Source organism: Dermacentor andersoni, unplaced genomic scaffold (genome assembly GCF_023375885.2).
Source record: "Dermacentor andersoni unplaced genomic scaffold, qqDerAnde1_hic_scaffold ctg00000041.1, whole genome shotgun sequence".
Classification (NCBI taxonomy): Eukaryota; Metazoa; Arthropoda; class Arachnida; order Ixodida; family Ixodidae; genus Dermacentor; species Dermacentor andersoni.
The window spans coordinates 2,476,207-2,502,497 of NW_027314754.1; the positions used below are offsets into that span (position 1 = coordinate 2,476,207).

Here is a 26,291-nt window from a genome sequence, read left to right on the forward strand (position 1 = left end):
TGTCGTTCTGGGTCAAATTGATAGCACCTATGCCGAATAAGCCGTTATGAGAAGAGGCTGACCTCTTTAGTACAGTGAGAGTGCGTACGCGGGCTGTTTCTTGATAAATTCAAGAAGCCATACAATCGTGAAAACACGCATGCACTGCCAGGATAAAGTGATGGAACACGCGTAGTTGTTCCAACAGTCTTTCGAACGGTTTCGCAAATATTTGGGATTTTCGTATTAGCAAGCGCGAAACCCTACTGTGCTAACTAATATATATATGTGTATATATATATATATATATATATATATATATATATATATATATATATATATATATATATACATACATACATACATATAAGGGGTGCGTTTGGCAGGCATTCTCAGATCATGAACAGCAGGTTGCCATTATCCCTCAAGAGAAAAGTGTATAACAGCTGTGTCTTACCAGTACTCACGTACGGGGCAGAAACCTGTAGGCTTACGAAAAGGGTTCTACTTACATTGAGAACGACGCAACGAGCTGTCCAAAGAAGAATGATGGGCGTAACGTTAAGGGATACGAAAAGAGCAGATTGGGTGAGGGAACAAACACGATTTGATGACACCTTAGTTGAAATTAAGAAAAAGAAATGGGCACGGGCAGGACATGTAATGAGGAGGGAAAATAACCGATGGTCATTAAGGGTTAGGGACTGGATTCCAAGGGAAAGGAAGCGTAGCAGGGGGCGGCAGAAAGTTAGGTGGGCGGATGAGATTAAGAAGTTTGCAGGGACGACATGGCCACAATTAGTACGTGACCGGGGTAGTTGGAGAAGTATAGGAGAGGCCTTTGCCCTGCAAAACTCCCTCCTCCTATCAACTAACAATTCGAGAAAATAGCCTAGTAAAGTAAAATTGCTCTACCTAACAAGTAGAAATGTTGAAGGTGAATTAGTAAAAGAAAAGAAAGAAAAGGAAATGAGAAATGTCGTGGAATAATTTATCGCAGTAACAAGAAATTGGGACTTGGGTAGAATGGTAAAGACATCATCGAGTACGTCACAACGAGCATCCAGAACGGCCAAAAGTGAGGGCGTCGATACAGTGGATACTCTCTACCGACTCCATCACCAAATTGTAGGAAAATATCCACGCTGATATATTGATATATTGCCTCGCGTGAAGCGAAATGAAGTGCCGCCAACTCTGTTTTCTTCACATTCTGCGTGAGTGTAACACGTGTAACTCAATTACCGAAACCTGAAGTATTTCCGGCATGAACGCCTACAGACTCGCGCTGACTTTGACAAATAAATTATATATCGAGTTTTAAACGTCACAGACACGATATCATTACGAGGCGCACAGCGATGGGCTCCGGAATGTTTTGATTACCCGGGAGTCTTTAACGTACAACCAACGCATGACACAATTCTTTTGCAAACCGTTCGCTTCAGATTTTGGCTCCCGCGGTCGCGTATCGCCCCGCGATCCTGACCTCAACAACGCTGCACCACAGTCACTAGGATACCACGGTGGGTCTCGTGCTCAATGGCGTAAGGAGCGTACGTGAACTTTCCTAAAGAAGGGGAGGGAAAGAGCAAGAGAAACAGTCTCCTCAAGAAAAAACAAAAGAAGTAGAAAATAACAAGAAACAATCCAACAAAGTCTTATCATGAAATGGTGCTATTGTGCAGTGCCTACTCTCTCTAGACTGACTCTTCCGCGTCCCAACATCATTTCCAACTTTCTGTCTTTCGCTCAACTCCCGCCGATCTGATCGGGAAACATATCGGATGGGGGGGGGGGGGGGGGGCACCGAGGGGGCATCAAAATTTCTAAAGATATTCCCATTAGCCCATCCGCAGGTTGTGCTTAGTGCGAAGGGTAGGTGGCCGTCAAATTAGATCTGAGAAACCCGCGGACAGTACGCCTCTGACCGCATCAACGTCAACGCCCTAAGGTTCTTTTTAATTCGGTTCGCAAGAGAATGGCGAAAAAAAAAACGAGGAAAACAATTTAGCCTTTCGCTAATTTCTTTTGTCATTGATGGGAAACAGAGCACCTAGTGAATACGGAAATTGCACGCTTTAAATTTTGGGAATAATGACATAATCTAAAAATAAACTGGGGTATACACATATCAGAACGGCAAACGTTCATTATTTGACTGTGGCTAACCAACAAGCTGACAAACCGAGCAATACTTGTGTATGTAAGCCTCTAAAGGATGCTGCACAAGAGATGAGGACTTTTAGGAGCATAACGCTGAGCTTTATTTTTGTTAGCGCACTTCATGAGCAGGTTTAATGTAACAAGCATGCAAACTTACTGCAGTGTGAAAGATATGCCCACTACAGTGAGTTCAAATCAAATTTGTTTTCGTTTCTGAATTTTTTTCTTGGGCAAGTGCTGCTTTATTGCGCAACGTTAAAGCAACCACCCTGAAGTAGTCTATGTTTGAAGGAGCTTTGCTTTGTCACGTCTTTATGTCTAATCAGCAAACATATAAGGTTTGTATAGATCTTGCAGGCAGCGTCACCTACCACTCTGCGACAATACTTGAATGCACTACACCATCCGTGCAATTTTTTGCGGGAATGAATCTCGTCCGCGGCGGCCGCATTCCGATGGGGACAAAATGCAAAAACACCCGTATCCCGTGCTTTAGGGGCATGTTAAGGATCCCCAGGGGGTGAAAATTATTCCGGAGTGCCCCACTACGGCGTGGCTCATAATCAAATTGTGTTTTAGGACGTAAAACCCAAAAATTCAAGTCAATTCTATTCCCTTCGCACAGTCTGTTTTCTTGAAAGTGTCGCCTTAATGTCATGTCATCTAGTGAAAATTAACCCAGAGCCTCAAACTACATTCCTGATTGCCCCCTGTGCAGGGCGTGTGCGTTTACCTCTTCAATTTAGTTTCTTTTAGAACGTTACCTTCAATAGCTGAAGTTCTAACGCTGTGATGAGTGTATGCCATTACTAGCGTTTAGAATCTGGTGCTTCATTGTAGGAGCATGATGCTAAGAAATACAGAAAAGTGTTTTGCAAGCATTGGCCTGATAGCGTACTTTAAAAGAAGTTTCCTCTGCTGCAGACATTTTAGAGGCGACATCAGAAAGAATCTCAGCATGCGCAATTACCACATACAACCTTATATTATCGGCTAATTCATTTTAAAATAGATCTAATGCAGTTTTTTGTTGCTTGAGCCCCACCCCAGTCTTCTTTATCCGCCAACTTCTCGAGCCAGCGTTCAGCAAGGTTTCTTCAGAGGTAGAGATAAAAGAGGAGCTCGGCCATATTAAGAGGTTTCTTGACATATAAGAATGAACAGGCTATTTTTCGTCATCCTACGCTAAGGGCATCAAAAAGTTTTCTCTCGTGCACCCTGCGCTCACAGTGGACAGCAGCATTCTTCAAGAGCTTCAAGGGGACCACACTTATTTTCGTCGTAGGCACACAACGCACAACGTCTTTGTTCATCGTCCTTTGTCCAAGGGTCACTGCCTGGAAACGTCCACGCTTTGCGACACTCAATTAATTACAGTTAGACGCCTGCACTGGATAGCCAGCTATTCTTCATGGCCCGGAAAGGTTTTTGGAAATCTCCGGTCCACTCCTGCGTCTGTGCCAGCAGCAGTACACAGTCATGGACGCGTATTCTTTTGGCTGTCTCCAAAAGCTGTGGTCGTGCGATTCGTCTTTTTGTGATTGAGGAGTATATCCGAGAGATAGTGCTCTAAGAACAGTACTATCTCAGGAATGCATTACTACAAACATAATGGTCATAGCGAGAGGGTGCTATGAGGGGTAAAATATCAGTATAAGTTTATTAGAACCGGCATAGCTAGAGCTGCGCTAGTGCCGCTTCCGATGTTCCGGTACCTAAAGTACTGATCGTAAGTGTGTTTAACCGCAGCCGTAACCTAGTGGGCAGGACGGCCGGCTTGGCTGCTGGAGGTGCGTGGATCGATCACCACCGCCAGACTCTCTTACGTCGACACGACGTGCAGAAGCAACCCCCGGCCAAGCGTCCCGCTTTCCAGGGTTGCGTTGGTAGGAGAGAGAGAGAGAGAGACAGAAAGGCAAAGGTAAGACAGGGAGGTTAACCAGATTATCTCCGGTTGGATACCCGAGTGAGAAAGAGAAAATGATTTAAGAAAGGAGAAACGCGTGCTCGCACGCACGCACACGCACGCACACGCACGCACACACACACACACACACACACAACACACACACACACACACACACACACACACACACACACACACACACACACACACACACACACACACACACACACACACACACACCACACACACACACACACACACACACACACACACACACACACACACACACACGCACACGCACACGCACACACGCACACGCACACGCACACACACACACACACACTGTTTCTGTGGGCACTGTCACGCAGTCTGCGGAGGCGTTCGTAGTGTTACCCAGTGTCATTGTACAATCCTACGTCTCACACTGTCGAGTCGGTTGAGACTTCCCAAGCAAGTACATTTAACAGTAACCCTTGCAAACAGGAGAGCAGAGATATCAAGCCAAATCTACGCAACTATGTGTAAAACCAGTATAGATCATAGTGAGACCATAAAAATGTTGCAGTAATATTCAAACGATAGTTATTGTTCAAAGGCATTGCAAGAAAACTTTAATTTGTCGTCACAAGACACTGTTTGTGATAAATGCCCTAAATTGTCCTAAATTGTCTTTTTTTTGCGACGTGGAGATGCTTGGTGATCGATATATAAATGAAACGGGGAAAGCTTAAATTCTGAGGGCGGTAAGCCCTGTTGTCATGCTTGCTGACAAGTACAGGCTCAGCGTGCGAATCAATAAGTTTGTATTTGGTTAATTATTCACTGACTTGAGGCCCCACTTGTAACGTTCTACTTGCGTGAGTGCTCTAGAAGTCCTGACTTCAGCTTTCTTTGTTTCGGCAAAGAACAGGTCGCAGCGCGAAACGGCGATAAAAGCCTTTCCGCACAAGATAATAAAGTTATCAAGGGCGGCAAATATCATTTATAATTCATATGTGTGGTCTTGTGGTCGACGTCCTTGCAGTCATCGTGTTTCATCGTTATGGAACTAGTCAGTGCGACAACATGAATGGGAGGTAGGTCGCAAGCTGGCGACCTGTGAGCCTGTAGGGAAAGAAATTATTTCTTGCCGTATGAAACTCTTCCCTGCCGGCAACCTGCCGAAAAATAAGCTAGGTTATGTTCTCGTGGGCATCGCAAACGTACCCTGTGTTTCACTGTTCATGGAAAAGGTCCTTAGGAGCCCATTTGCGCAGGCTACAGTGCGTCATAAAGCGAGAGGCACCTTATATTATGGAGTAGGTTTCAGGTTCATAATTCACCAAGTCAATTGATTTACTGAATGCGTGGCCAATTCATGCGACCAACTAGTCAAACCTACCATCGTGCATGTCATTGCCGTGCACAAATTTCGTCTGCAACAGATGAAATCTCTAATATAACTCGAAGCTATTTAGTCACACTTTCCACACGTTTAGTACTGCGATAATCGTACTTTGCTGTGACGTGTGTGCACTGTCAAACTCTTGGTTACATTGATCATTACTTGTAGTAGTGTGCAGATTTCGATACATAACGTAAAGTTTTCCGAAATGGGCTCAAGCTTACATATAATGGTTTTGCACACAAGAGCGAGTGATACTTTTGCCCCCTAGGCGACACAGGATATTTATGCGAAGCAGGTGTTTTGGTTCTTCCTGAACTCCGCCGCAATACATAAGTAATGTGTGAATAATGAGCCGTGTAGGTGGGTTAGTTAGGTGGATGGTGAGGAACATGTTGCGCACTGGATGAGCGTCGTTGTCGTCGTCGTCGTCATTGATATTCCGCGCGTATGTCTTGATGCAATTCTGGCTGTACCTCGATGATAAGTAGTGCTCAGGCGAAGCAATCACCTAGAGTGCTAGCAAGGCTAGATATGCTGCTGCCTCAATACGCGGCTTGGAGATGCGCCTGCGGCTAGCAAGGCTCCTACGTCTTCTTCTCCAACAATACCATATCCTCGTCATTCTGCACACATCTAGCAACACGCTGGACTTGCACGTTGTTAGTGTCACAATGCAAAGCAGCACACCTCTCAGTGTATCATGAGCAAGTTCTCAGTATAGGTATCCGTATGGGAGAACTATTTCTCTTCGCTTGCACAGGCTTCCGGGTACTGCAAATCCCCGCCCAACACTGGTATTCGTTTCCCAGAGCGAAAACCTGATACGTCAGAATCACGCGAAGGCGGACGATAAAGGGAACGTCCGTGTCGCGGTCAATCACTAGCTTTCTCTTATTCCGTCCTCTCTCGCTGCTTGCTCAGATATCTGGTTCCCTGCACTTGAGGCGTCCACACAAACAATCTTGGCTCGTCGGCGTATTACCGATCGTATGGTCCTCGGATATTGGTAGGACTTCTAGGTTCTTGATTTTTGTCGTGTATGTTTATCTGAAGGTACCTTAACCTAATGAGCACCTTCTCTCTCGTTCATCTCGGCAAAAAAAAAAAGGAATCAATTTACTCCATCAAAGTGATAGCTGCGATCGCGGCACACAAAGGGGGAATGCCGCATTCGTAGAGTTTCTGCGGCTCTAACAGCTGGCGAGCCAGCTGAGGTTTTGTCGCATTTCCTCGACATGGGCAAGAGTGCATAACTTAGAGATAATAAAGGCTAAACTACAACTCTGTTCAATTCGCCGCTATCGACAAAGCGCCGCCGGTACTTTGGTGCGAGATCACGGATCTCAGATTGTGTTATACTTTTACAGTCATTTTGGCGCTGAGGGTTTGCTAGTAACTCGCTGGTTTGAGCCGTTGGTTATTCCTTTGTCTTTCTAACGAATAAACAGTCACATACACCTATGTAGGTGCTGGCCGTGTCCTATGTGTCACGGCAAGCTAGTGTGCGAGGACGTAAGCAACAATTTGCCGCCCGCCTTTAGTTCTTGGCCATTTTCTGACTTGCCACTACTCCCGTCCCAGTAAGAGATGCCGCTCTAGTATCCAGGTAGCGCAATTTACGTGGTACAGTTGAACTATGTATACCGCTTTAGTGTTCGACTAAGCCAAACGCACGGTCTGGACCAGCATATTTGAGTGTATTTTCATCGATTACGACCAGTAAGCGGTAAAATGCGGAAATGCGAATTTTATCTCACGTCTGACAAAATTCGTAACAATCTATAGTGCGATCAAAATTATTGTAATCGAACGCCCACGCCGGATTCAATGTGAAGCGAAGCCTCGGTGACGCCATAAATGCTTAAATGATATAAGTCTGTTCATTTTCCGCACTTTTTGCAGCATTGCCTTTGCGGGCTTGCCCGGGAAAACGGCAGCACGCAACCAACAGAGCTGTGTTGAACACGCTTCGCCGTATTACACTACGTCTAGGATCGGCCCACTTTTCTTTACACCATGTCCGTGATTGGCTCAATTTACTATGCGAGTGTCTGCAGGATCGGCCCACTTTACTTGGCGAAAAACCGATCGAGAAGACATCCCAAATACTCGGGGCAAGAAAATAGAAGGTCTCGATTTATTCAATGAATTATGCGCTTCGGGGCGTATATTTCCCAAGTGAGTGTATTTACACTAGCGGACAACTTTCTGCGGCATTGAAGGTGAAGCTACGTAGGGAGCACGCATACAAGCAAGAATGTTCTTGAATATAGTCTCACATTCTCATACGCGTTAGCTTAAGCAAGGACGAGAACACATAACCAGGCGAAATAGAGCACTGAGTGGTAAGTTCTGCCTATTTACCTTATATTATCTTTCGCTTCGGGCAAACCGACGCACGGGAGAGCCACACTGATTGCCCCCCTCCCCCACTCCATGCCCAGTATCTGTTACAACAAACGAAAGCGCCGTCAAACTCTGCCGGAATGCATGTCACGGTAACACATGGACAAAAACTCCACACCTTAGCTTTCCTTTTATTGCTAGAGAAAGTTGTCCCCAAGAATACGTACGTTTCTATTTTCTTTTTTTAACGGTACTAGTGTTGCAGCCGGCGTGCTTGGCCGGCTGGTTATCTTGCCTAGCATCTCCTTTCTACAATATGAATCCGAGTGTTTCACCAAACATCCTTCAATACGGTGTTGCTGCCTATATATGAGGAATTTCCCGGAACAACATATATTGCCTTCCTTGCAATGTCTGGAATACGCCAAGGTTAAAGAATGCTCCCTAAAGAAAGGCCAGGATTCCGAAACTTGTCGCAGTCGCACAGTTCTTGCCTAAGCTGAACCTAAAGCGGACAAGTTTACAATGCACGTGAGACATCGACATCTGGGCCGCTATTGACAAAAAACATACTTATGCTTTAACTGGTTGTAAGCGAAGTGTTAAGGACACTTGCGAAAAAAAAAAACACCACTTACGAGAGAACAACTTCATTATATCAGCCCTAGGTTCGTGCAACCTAGGCTCAAGGTATCGGGACAACTGTTTTGCCACGAACTTTACCTTCGTATGCATGTACATTTTTGAATAATCGCGCTTCTTCCATCACGTCATCCAGCGTCCTTTTTTTAATTTTTACACGTTCGTCACCACGTTCGTCAAGTTCAGGTAGACCGCATAGAAATGTGTAGAGATTCTTAGAACGTCTTCACCTGATCCACAATAGCTTAGTATCATCATCATCATCATCAGCCTAGTTACGCCCACTGCAGGGCAAAGGCCTCTCCCATACTTCTCCAACTACCCCGGTCATGTACTAATTGTGGCCATGTTGTCCCTGCAAACGTCTTAATGTCATCTGCCCACCTAACTCTCTGCCGCCCCCTGCTACGCTTCCCTTCTCTTGGAATCCAGTCCGTAGCTCTTAGTGACCATCGGTTATCTTCCCTCCTCATTACATGTCCGGCCCATGCCCATTTCTTTTTCTTGATTTCAACTAAGATGTCGTTTACCCGCGTTTGTTGCCTCACCCAATCTGCTCTTTTCTTATCCCTTAACGTTACACCCATCATTCTTCTTTCCATAGCTCGTTGCGTCGTTCTCAATTTCAGCAGAACCCTTTTCGTAAGCCACCAGGTTTCTGCCCCATATGTGAGTACTGGTAACACACAGCTGTTGTACACTTTCCTTTTGAGGGATAGTGGCAACCTACTGTTCATGATTTGAGAATGCCTGCCAAACGCACCCCAACCCATTCTTATTCTTCTGGTTATTTCAGTCTCATGATCCGGATCCGTGGTCACTACCTGCCCTAAGTAGATGTATTCCCTTACCACTTCCAGTGTTTCGCTACCTATCGTAAACTGCTGTTCTCTTCCGAGACTGTTAAACAGTACTTTAGTTTTCTGCAGATTAATTTTCAGACCCACCCTTCTGCTTTGCCTCTCCAGGTCAGTGAGCATGCATTGCAATTGGTCTCCTGAGTTACTAAGCAAGGCAATATCATCAGCGAATCGCAAGTTGCTAAGGTATTCTCCATCGACTTTTATCCCCAATTCTTCCCACTCCAGGCCTCTGAATACCTCCTGTAAACATGCTGTGAATAGCATTGGAGATATCGTATCTCCCTGTCTGACGCCTTTCTTTATAGGGATTTTGTTGCTTTCTTTGTGGAGGACTACGGTGGCTGTGGAGCCGCTATAGATATCTTCCAGTATTTTTACATATGGCTCATCTACACCCTGATTCCGTAATGCCTCCATGACTGCTGAGGTTTCGACTGAATCAAACGCTTTCTCGTAATCAATGAAAGCTATATATAAGGGTTGGTTATATTCTGCACATTTCTCTATCACTTGATTGATAGTGTGAATATGGTCTATTGTTGAGTAGCCTTTACGGAATCCTGCCTGGTCCTTTGGCTGACAGAAGTCTAAGGTGTTCCTGATTCTATGTGCGATTACCTTAGTAAATACTTTGTAGGCAACGGACAGTAAGCTGATCGGTCTATAATTTTTCAAGTCTTTGGCGTCCCCTTTCTTATGGATTAGGATTATGTTAGCGTTCTTCCAAGATTCCGGTACGCTCGAGGTTATGAGGCATTGCGTATACAGGGTGGCCAGTTTCTCTAGAACAATCTGACCACCATCCTTCAACAAATCTGCTGTTACCTGATCCTCCCCAGCTGTCTTCCCCTTTTGCATAGCTCCTAAGGCTTTCTTTACTTCTTCTGGCGTTACCTGTGGGATTTCGAATTCCTCTAGGCTATTCTCTCTTCCACTATCGTCGTGGGTGCCACTGGTACTGTATAAATCTCTATAGAACTCCTCAGCCACTTGAACTATCTCGTCCATATTAGTAACGATATTGCCGGCTTTGTCTCTTAACGCACACATCTGATTCTTGCCTATTCCTAGTTTCTTCTTCACTGTTTTTAGGCTTCCTCCGTTCCTGAGAGCCTGTTCAATTCTATCCATATTATAGTTCCTGATGTCCGCTGTCTTACGCTTGTTGATTAACTTAGAAAGTTCTGCCAGTTCTATTCTAGCTGTAGGATTAGAGGCTTTCATACATTGGCGTTTCTTGATCAGATCTTTCGTCTCCTGCGATAGCTTACTGGTTTCCTGTCTAACGGCGTTACCACCGACTTCTATTGCGCACTCCTTAATGATGCCCATGAGATTGTCGTTCATTGCTTCAACACTAAGGTCCTCTTCCTGAGTTAAAGCCGAATACCTGTTCTGTAGTTTGATCCGGAATTCCTCTAGTTTCCCTCTTACCGCTAACTCATTGATTGGCTTCTTGTGTACCAGTTTCTTTCGTTCCCTCCTCAAGTCTAGGCTAATTCGAGTTCTTACCATCCTGTGGTCACTGCAGCGTACCTTGCCGAGCACGTCTACATCTTGAATGATGCCAGGGTTCGCGCAGAGTATGAAGTCAATTTCATTTCTAGTCTCACCATTCGGGCTCCTCCACGTCCACTTTCGGCTAACCCGCTTGCGGAAAAAGGTATTCATTATACGCATATTATTCTGTTCTGCAAACTCTACTAATAATTCTCCTCTGCTATTCCTAGAGCCTATGCCATATTCCCCCACTGACTTGTCTCCAGCCTGCTTCTTGCCTACCCTGGCATTGAAGTCGCCCATCAGTATAGTGTATTTTGTTTTGACTTTACCCATCGCCGATTCTACGTCTTCATAAAAGCTTTCGACTTCCTGGTCATCATGACTAGATGTAGGAGCGTAGACCTGAACAACCTTCATTTTGTACCTCTTATTAAGTTTCACAACAAGACATGCCACCCTCTCGTTAATGCTATAGAATTCCTGTATGTTACCAGCTATTTCCTTATTAATCAGGAATCCGACTCCTAGTTCTCGTCTCTCCGCTAAGCCCCGGTAGCACAGTACATGCCCGCTTTTTAGCACTGTATATGCTTCTTTTGTCCTCCTAACCTCACTGAGCCCTATTATATCCCATTTACTACCCTCTAATTCCTCCAATAACACTGCTAGACTCGCCTCACTAGATAGCGTTCTAACGTTAAACGTTGCCAGGTTCAGATTCCAATGGCGGCTATTCATGCCCAAAGAAAAGGCAGTACAGAAGCGTAGAACCTTTTTGTTGATGTACGGCGGCTAGACGATTTACAAACACTGCACACTTCTCCATGGATGGTTTAACATCCATGACAGTTTACGTAAAACCCTCGTGTGACGTCTGCATAGCAACAGAATTTTCAGCATCCAAGGTTCTTCGCTATAGTGTTGGAGATTTTTCTGATGTGGCGGCCCACATTCAGTTTTTTTTTATATTAAGCGTTGTATGCAAGAGAGTTTGACATCGTTGCTGGTTTCGGTGATACCATCATGCTTAACAAAACAGTAATTGACACAGTTAAACTGGAATAACATAACTACATTTTTTAAAAAACCTATATCAGTCTTCGCCAGGGCGGCCGCATATTGATGGGGGCCAAATGTGAACACACCCGTGTACTTAGATTTAAGTGCACGGTAAAGAACCTCAGGTGGTAAAAATTTCCGGAGTCCTCCATTACGGCGTGCCTCATAATCAGAAAGTGGTTTTGGCACGTAAAACCCCATAATTTAATTTTTTTATGTCAATCTTCGTCCGAGGTTAAGGTAAACTCAACATCTATAACCCACTATAATTGCGGAATTGCTTAAGTGGGTGTGCTATTTTGTGTATCTCTGTTTTTACTATTGCTCACAAGTGGAACGCAAACTGCTAGGGAAGCTTCATTATTCGTCATAGCATTCAATATTGAGGTTACATAGCAGTTCATGCATGTTGTCAGTTGATGTGCTGAAACGTTCAGGAAGAGTATGTAGAAAAGATTATAAGGCAGGGTGTTTAGCCCGGGTAGATTCGGCTTGGTACGATGTACTACGCTAAGAACTCGACAGAAATGAAGATGATAGAACGAGATACGACATAAAACCATCAGACACGAAATATGAAATTTAGCACATAATGCGACGCTGCCTGTACGCAGCAGTTAAAGCTTGTCTTCAAGGTCCGCATGACCCAAACTACTTATTGTACATCATATACCTCAAGGAGTAGCTTCCGATGTGTGTTATTCGCTTGTTTTCACATCTTCCGGCGAAAGATGACACGTGAGCTTTATAGGCATAATGTGTGGGTGTCTCGGAACACAGCTTCGGTGCTTTCTTCGACGCGTTCACAGCGTGGTGTGCTACAGACGTGCGCAGTGTTGCTAAACAGTCACTCCCATGTCACTTATGTTGGAATCATGCCGTCGAGAATCAGACGTGCTTGCACAGGACGTGATGGCACTACGCAACAGCGATCCTCGTTTACCCGCTGGTGTCCACGGGTGCAATATAGCCCGGCAGGAGACGCGGGAGATCTAGTTCATTCGCGGCAAGGTCGGATTATAGTACACGTATATACGCCTTTCTCTCAATGTAGTCGAGCTACACGGGAGGTAATAATGGAGTAGGTAACCGGATCGTGTATTAAATGTCCGGAAAGGAGATCATCTTGATTCTTTGTTAAAACTGGGTGGGTACTTCGCGACCGCAGATTATATACGCAAGGGAAATAGGCCATCGGTTTGCAGATTACATGCACCGAATCAAAGATACAGAGTGGGCAACGGCCGCGTCCTGGGCATTCTGTTCGGCGCTCCGGCACTCCTTAAGTTCTGTCGCGATTACAGCTTAGGGCACATTAATCTAGGTACTCTTCGCTGCGACTGTCTTTGCACGGACTGAGCGGGAGAAATACATTGAATATCGGGGTCTCCTACATCTAATCCATTTCTTGATTTCGTTTCATTATGACGCGCCAACACATACATGCGCATAGAAACGTTCTCTAAAATAAGTAAATGACGCAAATTACATGACACGTTGCTCCGGCGCAAGTCACGAATGGCAGCTGACAGTTATGTATATATATATATATATATATATATATATATATATATATATATATATATATATATATATATATATATATATATATATAACCATTCTATTTTACTCGTACTGTTCTACAGACTTCCAGAGTGGAAAATAATGAAACAGCTTGAAAATACACCAATGACCGCGCGACCCGCCATGAATCGGAATATTGCGTATATGTAACGCTAAGAGGACAAAGACTGTGGTTTAGAGCTCAAATGGTTACGTGCAGTTGATATTCAATATGTAATTAGGAAGAGGCTGGTAGTGTGAGTTTGGCACGTCATGTACTGCAGAGTAGATAGGTTGTCTTGTGTTGTTCCCTTCAGTTAGAACGCACACATTTGTGCTCGGGACTTAATTTTGCCGTCTCTGACCATTTATAGCAAAAAATACACCACGAACATCACGCCTAGAGTAAATTGAACACTGGGCTTGACTAAAGTGCCTTCATTTTACGTCTTGAGTGAAATGTACAGCTACAGACCACAACTTTGGTGAAGGCAGTACTTCGATGGTACATTAGGCGTGTATGAGAATTGTATGGAAAGGCCGAAAACTGTTTGGGATGGCGAAAATGTTGTGAAGGCGTGGAAATTCACCAAGAATTGAAGCAAGGATGTCCTCTTTTTCCATAGTTGTTCCCGCTTTATTCTATGGGCGCAGAAAGACGACGGGAAAACAGTGAATTAGAGTTTGATTTATCCAACATTCGTAATGGGCAAATGGTGCAACAGAAGGTCCCCGCATTGGTGCATGCGGCAACCATAATGCTACCAGCGGACAATGCAGGAGATTGACAGACGCTTGCGAATATATGTGGGAAGTAGCGACATATCTAGGCATTAGGTTAGCTTAGAGAGATCGTCAATTATAATTTTTAATGATGATACGAGTAATTACGTGGTAACAACAGCAAGTGCTACTCATAGTCAAGCAATATAAACACTTCAGTGCCAAAATACTTCAGCGAAATAAATACCTAAGGAAATGCTTAACCACCCACCAAGATAATCTGCAAATAGAGACGAAGCGGAAAGCAGTAATAATGAAACGTAGAGTACTTTTGGACCACAATAAATATGGGTGGTGCGTGAAGTCTGGAAAGGAGTAATGGCGCCGGCGCTACCGTTCGCAAATGCAATTCTGTGCTTAAAATTGGATGACTTATCCTGGTTCGAAGTTAACCAAAGTTCAGTAGGCTGGTTGGCTTTGGAAACCCACGGTGATATCACAAATGACGCAGTGCAGGGTGAAATGGGTACGGCCTCTTTTGATGTCCGAGAAGCACAGAGTAAATTTAGTTCTGAGGAAAGCCTTACAGGAACGTGGATCAAAATAAATGCGCGGCTATAGCGCACAATTATCTCTACCCGACAAACGCGCACACGGAGTGGGTGAAGAGGTACAGTAAGTTGAAAGCCATGCACGGGGTAATTGAAAGTGCAAACGGACAAGCACAAGTCATCAAAAAGGAAGTGAGAGAAACAGAGACAGCCAATTGGATGCAATCAATAGAAGAAAGAAGACCATGGAGATTTACAAGAATAGGGTGAAAGAAATCAGAAGGCAAACACAATGGACAGTGCCTTGCTAGTTGAGCTTAGAACTAGTTGCCTAAGGGCAAACGCACACCGGAGAAAATATTCGCAACAAGATGAGGCATGTGCATGCTGCAGCAAAAATCCGGAGACCTCTCAGTAAATCTTAATGGAATGCGAAGGGATTCGCCCAGTGAGAGCCGAAGCGTATGAATTTAAAGTGGTCGGAAGCATGAACCGGTCAGCAGTTGAGGTTACCAAGAGACGTTTAGGGTATTGGCGGAAAAAAATCTGGGAAGACATCGATACGGCCGGAGTCGTTACAGGCGTAGGTAATGATACAAGACAGATAAAGATGTTTTGAGGAAGGGAAAAAGCGATTTACAAGATGTATGCAAGAGTGCTAGAATAAAAAGCGTGTAAAGCATACATGATTAACTCAAGCAGGCTAGATGACTGCTTGTCACTGCGCCCTTTCAAAGGGATACCAATAAATCATCATTATCATCACACGGAGTGTTTCGGCAGCAATCGAAAATTGTAATTCAAGAAATTTATTCAATTTTTGTGTAGAAAAATAGCATGGCTTAGTATAGGATAAATAGATATTTATTTGCGCTGCAAATTGTGATGTCTCCCTACAATGTGCACGATTAATCACTCTACCATGTTGACTTCCTTTCCGTTGAGTATCCAGATTCTTGGCATGAATTTGAATAACTTTCAAACGTTTTCTGACAGTCGGTCATGATTCGCGCGTTTAGAGCAACCGGAATGGGTGTCAAGAAAACGAAACTCAATCAGCGATGGCAGCGAATAAGCTTATTTGACGAGATTAGGCAATTTGGATGTATAGTGAATGTAATCAGCTAACGCAAGGCAGGGGTAATTCGAGACCGCTGGGAGAGAGGCCTTCGTTCTACAATGTATACAGTAATGACGATGTTCTTTTTGATGATGATGATAATATAAGCCGCTCGTAGTTATTAAAAAAAGGGATTGCGATATTGCGCACTCTTTTTGTATCAAGATTTCTTTTATAGATTTTGTCTTTGCAAGAGGCATGGTTGCTTATATAATAAAACACAGCGATCTGAAACACATTATTTAACACAAGGTTCTTGCGGTATAGGAGAAAGTTTGAAAAATGGGTAGCCAAACACATTATGATGACAGAGGCGCTGTATAAATGTTATTTCTCACGTACACTTCGCGATGCGAGAGAACGCAAAAAAAAAAGACATTTCTATCTGAACCCATAAATAGGTCTTAAATATGAACATTAGATCTCGCCAAGCGTTCACTGGGATCAGCTCCACCTACAGAACAGAAAACAGCCCAACGCCAACAAGACGCCACCACCGCATGACGGCAGCAAAGCTGACGCCGGGGAAGGTACCAGCGTGTGCCTCTGCATCATCAGCTGTTCGCGGTCCCAATTGAATGCAGGCGGATTCTGGTACGCTGGCGAGGGCCGATAGCCGGGTTGGTTGTAAACACCGGAGGGCGAGTTGACGCCGAATGGGCTGTGACAGCCACGGATTCGCGGACACTGGCGGCTGCTGCTTCGCGTGCAGCACGAAGTTGTCGGGTGGACGCCGGTGGGCAGGTGGGCCCCCGACTGCGATATGTGACAGCAGCGCTCGTGGTCCCAGCAGTAGTGGCCGCCGCCTCCACCACAGCCTCCCGTAGTTCCGCCTGTGTAGACGAAGGTGAAGGCCGAATTTTAGTTATAATAATTTCTGCTCGCCAAACTTGAGAGGCGGTCCCAGTATACATTAGCGTGGAAGCCTGGGCTTGTTGGTGATTCATTGGAAAAAGGACACCAGCACAAGAAGACTGGCTTACAACAGCGCTGTGTGCATATCGCTCTCTCGTGTCCTTGTTTTTTTTGTGCTGTGTCCTTTTTCCCAGTATGCAATCGGCGACAAGATGACAAGCTCGCGGATGTGCCACTCAGGAACAGCCGTCTTCGGGGTGGTGGTTTCATTATCACTCTCATGACTAAAGTGGGCGAGCACCTGAACTACTGGAAAGGAGAAGAGCTGGGGATGGAAGGAAAGGCTTGACGGTTAACTGTGCTGTTTGATGTTGTGGACGTGGGTAAGAGGAATGAAACAAAGAGAAACACAACAGTTAGCTCTTAGCGAGGATACGTTTTGTAAATAAGGGCTTAGAACACCGATAAACATTCTTCTTGAACTTGCTCAGTATATATAGAACTGCTTCCCGAGTAAACAAATTTGTTTACTGTACTTTTATTTCTCAATGCAAGCGCAAGTGGAGACGTGTGTCCTCTATGACCAATTTGGCCTCTTATAACCAGGAGTCACTACAGAAGCCGTTAGTGAGCGCTTGCTGCATTGAAATCCTAAGCCTTATATCGAGGGCTTACTTTTTCCTTCTTAAAGTCAGACAAGGTAATTAATTTAATCCGTTCATACTGGTGTATCAACCACCTAAGACGGATCTGAGATAGGGTTCCACGAACCACTTGAACCTATCCCGCTGTTTCTTCTGATGAACTTGATTATAAGTACACATGCGATAATAGATTGTTGGCTGATCTCTACATGCAAAATATCGCCTAAATATAAACATAACTTTTTCTTCCGGCGCCATCTAGAATAAGCGACATAGCTTCCTTCCTGCATCCACTTCACATGCTTCCGTTTACTTCGGGGTTCCTTATTTACCTCTTCTTGCCTCACAAGTATTCTTCAGCGATGTAAGTTAACTGCTTGCATTCATTTCCTTGCTTCACTCATTCGCTTTCATTACAGCACAACTTGTTATAGGCCGGGTAATACTCCACGCAGTTTTAAAATTAATGGGGAATTCAATGCGTCATGGTCCGCGCGTGCATCTTGCCTCCATTGACACCCGTAACCTGTTCGTGTGTTAGTGGGGAACCATATTCCACCCTTAGTGCCCACTGCTTCCTGGTGTAGCAATGGGACAGCCCTTAGCCCTTTTTAAGTACCTATTACTTCCCTCACCACTGCAATGGAACAATTGTGCGGTTTGACAGGTTGACCTCCATACAATGAAAACTCCACCCAGTAACGCATCTCATTCACAGGCGCGCAGTTAGGCATCGTGGACACCTGCTCACTTGTCCGTGATGCACCAAGCGACGTGCCTTCGCACCAGCGCGAACGCTGAAGCTGTCGCAATAAATCAAATTGTGAGGTGTTACGTGCCAAAACCACGATCTCATTATCAGGCATGGCGTAATGGCGGACTGCGGATTAATTACGACCACCTGGGTGCTTCTTTAACGTGCACCCACTGCACGGTCCGCGGGCGTCTTTTGCATTTCGCCTCCATCGGAATGCATCCGCCGCGGCCGCGATTTGTTCCCACCACCTCGTGTTTATCAGCCTAATGCCGTAGCCATTAAGCAACCAAGGCGGGTACTGCAGCTGTGTCCGGTGTCGTTGTGTAATTCGTTAGCACAGCACGTGCTTGCAACTGTGCGACTGCTCAGCAGCGGGAGGTTTCGAAATTGACTAACTGCAGCACCTACTTAGCCAAGCCTAACTTTTCAGAATAGAACGAATAATACGCTTCAGGCACTGTCGCGCTTGCCATAGCAAAAAAAAAAAAATGATTACTTGTGTTCCACTTGACAGAATATCCAAAATTCGCAGTACAGCGGTAACACATTAAGCAGGCACTGCGGACAGAAACGTTCTCGGAATACATGAACCATTATAACTTAAGGTCCCCTCCTTATTCCTCAGCCTGAAATTTCAAGTGTAGTACGTTCCTCCGGCAATAATCTCTTGATCTAGAGTATACTTCAGAATTTTTGGAGCCCTATGTGGCACACATGTCTGAAAGGGTCGTCAAACATCATATTGAGACCCCACAGAAATTTTTGTTCCTGGAGAGGCGGACAGATTGTGTGCAAACATTTTACGTAATTTCTACTTGAATCACCAGGAAGCTTGGATATTTGACCTTGCTTCCACGCTGCTGAAGGCGCCTGCTAAGAGTACGCACCGGAGACCGCAGTTCCTTGGTGGCGCCTCGTTCCGACGGGTACTATGAGCACTTTAGAAGTTCCGCCTGGTCTTGGTTCTACACCCACACGCACGCACGTCCGGTAATTGGGCTCGCAGCGGTAACCTTCGCGGCAGCAGCCGGTGGGACCGCGGCAGCAGTCGTCCATGTCTGACGCCGACGGTACGGGCCGTGAACGGTCGGGGTTCCATCCGTATCCTGCAGTGCGAAAATGGCGAACAGTCCGCAAGTTGTTGTCATAAGCACATTCGCACCGCGTTTACGCTTTACGGAACTTGAAAACTGAAAAAGAAGGAAAAGGTAGAATGAGAGCCACGAAAGTGCCCGCCTCGATTCTGGGTGAGGGGAAATGTGGACTATAGTAGTAGGGATGCAGTTTTAATACACGCGAGCAAAGAAACATTTATGTTCTTCTTTAGCGTTTTCAGTGCGCTGAGACGACCAACTTCAGTTTTACTGCGATGCTGTTTAGGACTAGTCTGCCATGAAATTTTCATGTGCGCGAGCAAAAACTCGACGAAGTCTCATTGTCGTCGTTCCAAGCCCATGCGTGCCTAGATTCCTTCCGCTCTCCTATAGGGTGTAGGGTACGTCGCGCACGTCTACTTTGCGCCGGTGAACGGTCCCTTCGAAATGTCACGTGTGCCTCTTGTCTGCCGGCTCGTCGGGGCAGCAGCACTCCAATCACGTGCGTGGCTACTTTCCTCCGGCTCCCCTAGTTGAGGGTAGTCGTCCACGCTGGAGCACAATAATAAAACCAGTAGATGCCGAGCAGCGCGTTTTATTGAGCGTGAGCCATTGGTCGTTCATAGATATGACTCTGCTTAAGAACGTGTCGAACATTGTACCCCAACCGATCAGTGTGTACCACTGCGACCACAAGGCCATCGACCCCACCATTACGACTAAAAAATAATAACCATCCGATCAAGACAAATAACCATCGGCCTAGATAATAAATGTGGGTGGTTACATTTCGTCACAATGACCACTTATCAAGACAATAAATGAGAGAAATAAGTTAACTAGACAACCGCGATAATTATCATCTTTGTGTCCCCCTCGCCACATAACTTATTTGCACAGGGGGTCTTCGTGTGCCTCCTATTGCCTAATTTTTAGAACGCCATAAAACCTAATTTTGAACATCCGGCCGCTATATTGCCATGTTGCCATAAAGAGAATGTTGTTAGTCAGCGCTGGTGTTGTCTGCTTTCTCTCAGTCCTCGTCTTGTCGCGTTGTTTCCATTTTCGAGAACATAAAGACGAACTGCGCTAAACGAAGTGTTTGCACTTTGGACTTTAGTGCACAATGGGCTATATCCGAAGCTCAAAGAGGAGATAGGAAAGACTCCCCTTTGTCTTGACTCCTACCGACCCGTCAGTCTCACAAGCTGTTTTTCCAAACTAATGGAGAAGATGATAGACCATCGACTGCAGTGGTGGTGTGAACACACAAATGTGTTTTCCAATTACATGACCGGTTTTCCACAAAATCGGGGTACAATGGATTCAGTATTAGACATTGCCACATGCGTCGAACATAAACGTAGTTGCGGAAATGTGACAGTAGCAGTATTTTTAGACATTCAAAGAGCATTCGACACTGTAAGTCACATACACATCCTTGCTGGTATGTTAGAGCTTGGCCTACATGGTCGAGCACTGCGATGGGTATCAAATTTCTTAAAAGACAGAAAAATATTTATGGAAACAATCGAAGGAGAGAGTAATTATCACAGCATCACGCAGGGCGTTCCGCAGGGCAGTGTTCTGAGTCCGTTTTTATTCAACTGTGTCATGGCAGCCTTGCCACTAAAACTCCCGTCTGGCCTACAGTATTCGCTGTACGCAGATGACATCTGCATATGGGCCTCTGGATCTCATATACAAGACATTCAAACAACGCTGCAAGAGGGCCTTGATAATATCGACACCTTCTTAAAAGAAAGAGGCATGAGTCTTTCATACGCAAAGACAGCTGTACTTCCTTTCACTAGACGACAGCTGAATAATTTCCAACTTACGCTTAATGGGCAAACTTTGATGTTTGTGAAAGAGCATAAATTCCTTGGAGTTATTCTTGACCGCCAGCTAACATGGGCTTCACACATCCGCGCAATTGAAAAGCAGACCAATGCAGTAATAAACGTACTTCGGCGACTCGCTGGCACAACGTGGGGGGGATCAGTCTCTTCACTATTACAGGTTCATAACGCACTCATAGAGCAAAAAATTTCTTACTCGGCACCTATTCTCCATGGTTTATCGCAAACTTCTGAGGAACGTCTTCAACGTTTACTGGCAAGAGGGCTGCGAGTGTGTCTTGGGGTTCCGCAGGCGACCTCTAGTTCTTTAGTAATTGCTGAAGCTCGTCACCCACCATTTCCAGTCATACGAGCGGTTGAAACATGCCGACATATTTATCGTATCTTAACCCAACACGAGAATCATCCATTAAACCTTGCGCTTACCGAAAGAAACAGAAGCAAAATTCACGATGTTGTTCGAGAACATAAAGCATTATTACCAAGATTTGAATTATTCAAAGTGGATGTTTGTTACCCTCCATGGATGTTAACATGTCCTCAAATAGAATTATCGGTTGAAGGGATTATATCTAAGAGAGACATGTTCATAGTAGCCGCACAACAACTGGCACTCTTCCAAATTTACTCCTTATATCCCCAGTACATCCACGTTTATACAGATGGTTCGTGTCATAAAAATTCCTCGACTTCAGCATTCGTCATTCCACATTTAGCGCTAGAGCAAACATTTAAATTATCCCGAGAGACATCTTCCACCGTGGCAGAACTGTTTGCAATCCTGTGTGCTTTGCGTTTCATAACATCGGAAAAAGATTCGCAAAAATGGGTTATATTTAGCGATTCGCAAGCCGCTCTCACATTACTACAGAGCAATAAGAAAAATTCTTTGAATATTTCGCTATTGTATGAAACACTCAAAGAACTTACAAAAGAAAGCGCAATGAACCACATAATTGCATTCCAGTGGATACCTGGGCACTGCAATATTCCTGGTAATACTGCAGCGGACGCAGCTGCGAATCGAGCGCACAATAACGCGGAGACAACCAATCTTCCTCTATTGCGTAGTGAAGTCCGTCTGCTTCTGAGACAGATTTCTTGTCGCTTCAGCAAAACTACCTGGTTTGATCAGCAAACTAAAAACTCGGAATTATACTTTATAGACCCATGTATAAACTTATCAATGCCGGAAAATCTAAGGGACAACAGAAAATTTGAAACATTGGTACACCGCCTGCGTCTTGGTACTGCATTTACAAAGCACTTCTTGTACCGGATAAAACGTGTCTCTAGTCCGCAGTGTTCTTGTGGCCATCCAGACGAAGATGTGAATCATCTTCTTCTCGAGTGCACGAAATACGACCCACAAAGAAGGGTGCTGCAAGCAAATTTGTTGATGCTAGACAGAAGACCATTCACTCTAAAAAAGATACTTGGCCCATGGCCAACTGCGGGTCTTCAAAAAAGAGCGCTTCTTGCTCTGAAAAAGTTTTTAGAGGACACCAGCATTTTGGGAAAATATTAGGTATCAGATGATCCGAATACGCTAAATGAGTAACACAAGCGATGTCTGTGGTTCATAATTGGTTTATGTGATGATCGCAACTTTTACGCAATATGTATAATTCTGTTCTGTACTTGCAGTGCGTTACATGTGCTGTGGGTTTCGGCTGTACAAAATATCTGACTTTATATATGCGTATGTGGACTGAACTAATGCACAGAACTTTGCGACTGATGTACTGTTGGACTGTATATTTTTTATTCATCCAGTGTTCTACTGAGTGCCATATTTCGTGTCGCTATTCTGCCTTTTTACGCAAATTTGTTTCCTTTGCCAAGTGACGAGGAGTAGCCGGTGCCACCATAAAGGCGCCAACCTCTCCTAATATTCACTTCAATAAAAAAAAAAAAAGGAGATAGGACGCCAAACTAGGATACAGGCTCAAGTGAGCGAGTGGGGGGGTTTACTGCGCTGAAAACATGAGGCAAAATCGCTTGTGTGCCGCGTGAATGAACAGAAATTGGAGCAGCACACCAATGCTTTGAAATACTTTGCCATGTGATTTTTACCTAGCGTGCGTGATACACAGGAGCTCGCGCTGTTTCAGTAAATCTGATGTCTGTGTGTTTCGGAAAAAAGTTTTTTTTCTTTTTTTTTCTTTTAATGCCTCTACATGGCACGTCTACACCTGTTGATCGTTCTTTTTAGCTACCTTCGGTCTTCGAATGTTCTTTCAAACAACGAGGTAGTTTTTTCCCCTAAACAGCCTCAGTTACGTGCAGTATTTCATGACTTGAAACTTGTTATACAAATGGTGGACTCTTTGTAAAAGCTACGAGGCAGCACATTCTTGCTTCTGACGTACATTTATACTAGATGAGTCTGTTTTGAGCAAATGGTAAAGCACGTTAGAAATTATTCTTAGCGACTCGCCGTCCCTGACGAAGCAAAGGTGGCCTATTGCTGATTTCATTACATTACAACTGCAATTCCATGTTTAATTACTGCACCCAACCGGGTTTTTGTAAAGCTTCAAGTCGTTTCATTTTATTCTTTATTTCGAAGTGTATATACATACTGTGCAAGATATTCTTGGGCAAATAGTGGCACATGGTGTCGGCCCGTGTTCCCCCAAATTTTGTGCACAATAACATTGAAGATCATGTAAGCTTAACACATGAATTAAACTACTTTAGGCATTACTGTTGCCACAGAAAGACAACATAGAGCCATTATTAGAAGAGACTTGATTTGGAAACGCAGTTTGAAGTTCCAACTATTCCCTCAATGAAACCAGTCAATCTTCGTGCCTAGAACATAATTTGATGGGGTCTTTATTCGACAGTGCTTTAGCCTTACTTGATATACTGACAATCTAAAGGGTCAGGGCCGCCTATGTCATTGTCTAAGAATCAAGTGCTGTTTGTTTTCCCTTGGCAATTGCGTCAGCGACTATTTTCCAGCGTATATTAGGAGTAAACAATCGCCCTACCTTCTATGAAGATATGTTAGACGCTTGGCCTAATGCTGCGGTCATCAGGCAACTACGAACGTCAAGGTTTTTTACTACTGGGGCAGTTACACCTAACAAAATTTGCTTTGCTCATTCGTTCTTCTGAATTTAATTTCAATTTACTTAAATTTATCCTTCATCAACAACAAGGCGACAAGAAAGGTCAGGCCGAAAACGCTGCAGGTTGAAGTTTGAGAGAAACCTGTTCATCTATAGTGGGGTCTAGAAAACCTCGTCTGTGACTCTTCTTTAGCTCCTATAATCACTTCCGGTGAACGCAGCCAGAAAAAGCATGGACTCCGATATCATTTCCTGTTTACCAAAAGGAACCCTCCTAAGGCGTCGATTTGAAGGCTACGTATAAGGCTGTGAGTGGTCTTGTAGGGCCATCAATGGAAGACCACCTTGTCGTCGTCAGCCTTTGCGCTCATGTTATGAAGAAAAACAAAACTTAGCGCGTAGCCTCAACGGGCCATGTAACCTACGGCCCTGCGGTAACCTCAGCTGGCAAGCTCAACTATGGCCCCGCAACAATGAGCAGTTCTGAGAATACGGCGCACACCATTCAGCTGTCCCTCTACATTGCATTTGGGGGCTTTTTTGTACATCCTGTGTACTTGTCATTCTGAGATTGGGAGTTTCTGTGCGCGCATTTTCCTAGGCCACAATGAGCAGAACTGCAATGAATTAAGACAACATTTTCGGCAGCGCGATAAAGTTGCTTTTGAAAAGGTAGATATGAAACTTAAAGAACAAGTAACAATTTAAGATGGCAGAGTTCAGTGGGAGGACCTGCTGCCGTTGCAGCACCTCAGTTCACAGTCGCAGGAACGTATGAATTTCGCTAAAGCGACAGCTGCGAGAGGTAATAAAAAGGAACAATTACTATTGCCAATGTTACAACGTATTCGAAATAACATATCGTTTATGTTTCCTATAAGTACAAAAAGTTTATGCATCACTCAATATATATATATATTATAACAATCTTTATCCTGTAATAGTCAAACATATCACACCGGTACTGACCTTGTGCTGCTGCAACGAGGGCAAGGAAGGCGGAAGCTGTGGAGACTTTTCTCATTGTTACCGTTTGGGGAGTGCCTAAAAACGAAAAAAAAGAACAACAACATCCAAATGAGAAACAGGTTCTGAAAGAACCTTTCCTGGGTCAGTTGACTGAAGTTCAAAAAGGGCACCTCTCCCGCAGGTTTAGCGATGGTGAGAAATATGTCATCGTGAATATCACCTCGTGTATATTACTTCTCCCATGTAATGGGGCGACAACGGACCACAAGAAACGCACGGCGTCCATCTCTGAGTGGTGTGGGACAGCCACTGACTCACCGCCGCTGAAATTAAGTTTGCTTTGAAGCTCAGTCATCAAAGAGTGCAGTGGATAGTTTTACACTAAGTTTAAACACGCATGTAAAATGGATATGCAACCCGAGTGCACAAAACGTGACCGGTTAAAGGCCACATATTGAGTGATTTTCACCGTCTCTCGCATTCAGTTCGAATTACAGTAGCTAGAATTAAAGCGCGCCAACCAACTAGCAAGCCTGCATAAACGTGGTGAATTCCTCTTCTTAAAGAGATCTAGAAACCACAGTATGTGCGCGACCGCTTGTCTCCCATTCTGTTTTAATTCTTGCGACAGACGAAGTTGATGAACTGAGTAATGAACTCAAAGAGCCAAGTATTCGTGGAATGAAAGGGTACGAGCATATGAGGGCAAATCGCGCCCCTGACCACCACTCTAACACGGCCTGTCGAAAGGAAACGATCTCTGCCACCATAACGCTGCAGTAATATGCAGTCTATACAGTGCAGTCCACTGTTAAAGAGAACACTTTAATGTGCGGCTTTCACTTTGCTAGCGCTCTAGCTGCAAGTGCCGGATGAATCATTGTCAGTCAACTGCACTGGTTCGCAGAAAGATGCCAGCGCTATCAAACACTAGTGATCTTTTTAAGCCTGACTATATTAAACTTGCCAGGAAGATAAATTAGCCATTAGCCATGATGTGTTCGCTTTTAAGAGTCTAGCACAGTGTACGTTGTGAATTTTTTGTTCGGCGTTTGCAGTCTTTGGGAGTTTCCTCAAAGCGTGAAAATACTATCTAAACTTTCACAGACCATTTAACATTTCCCCCGAATCCCTACATTTATTTGTGTCATTTCTCCAATATTTTTAGGCCGCAAGCCCCACAACCAAGCGCTGTGGTAAGGTGCATCACATTAAGTCCGCA

General features: G+C 44.6%; 2 long non-coding RNA genes across 2 annotated transcripts in view; one reads left to right on the forward strand and one right to left on the reverse strand.

The window, feature by feature from the left end:
* The window catches only part of LOC140214385 (uncharacterized), a 170,579-nt gene that overhangs the window by 106,937 nt on the left and 37,351 nt on the right, over positions 1–26,291 (forward strand). The window lies entirely within an intron of this gene.
* On the reverse strand, positions 15,531–19,159 carry LOC140214391 (uncharacterized). The gene is made up of 2 exons (XR_011891339.1): positions 18,952–19,159; positions 15,531–16,641 (listed from the first exon to the last, which is right to left on the reverse strand). It is a non-coding gene; the product is annotated as an uncharacterized lncRNA (long non-coding RNA).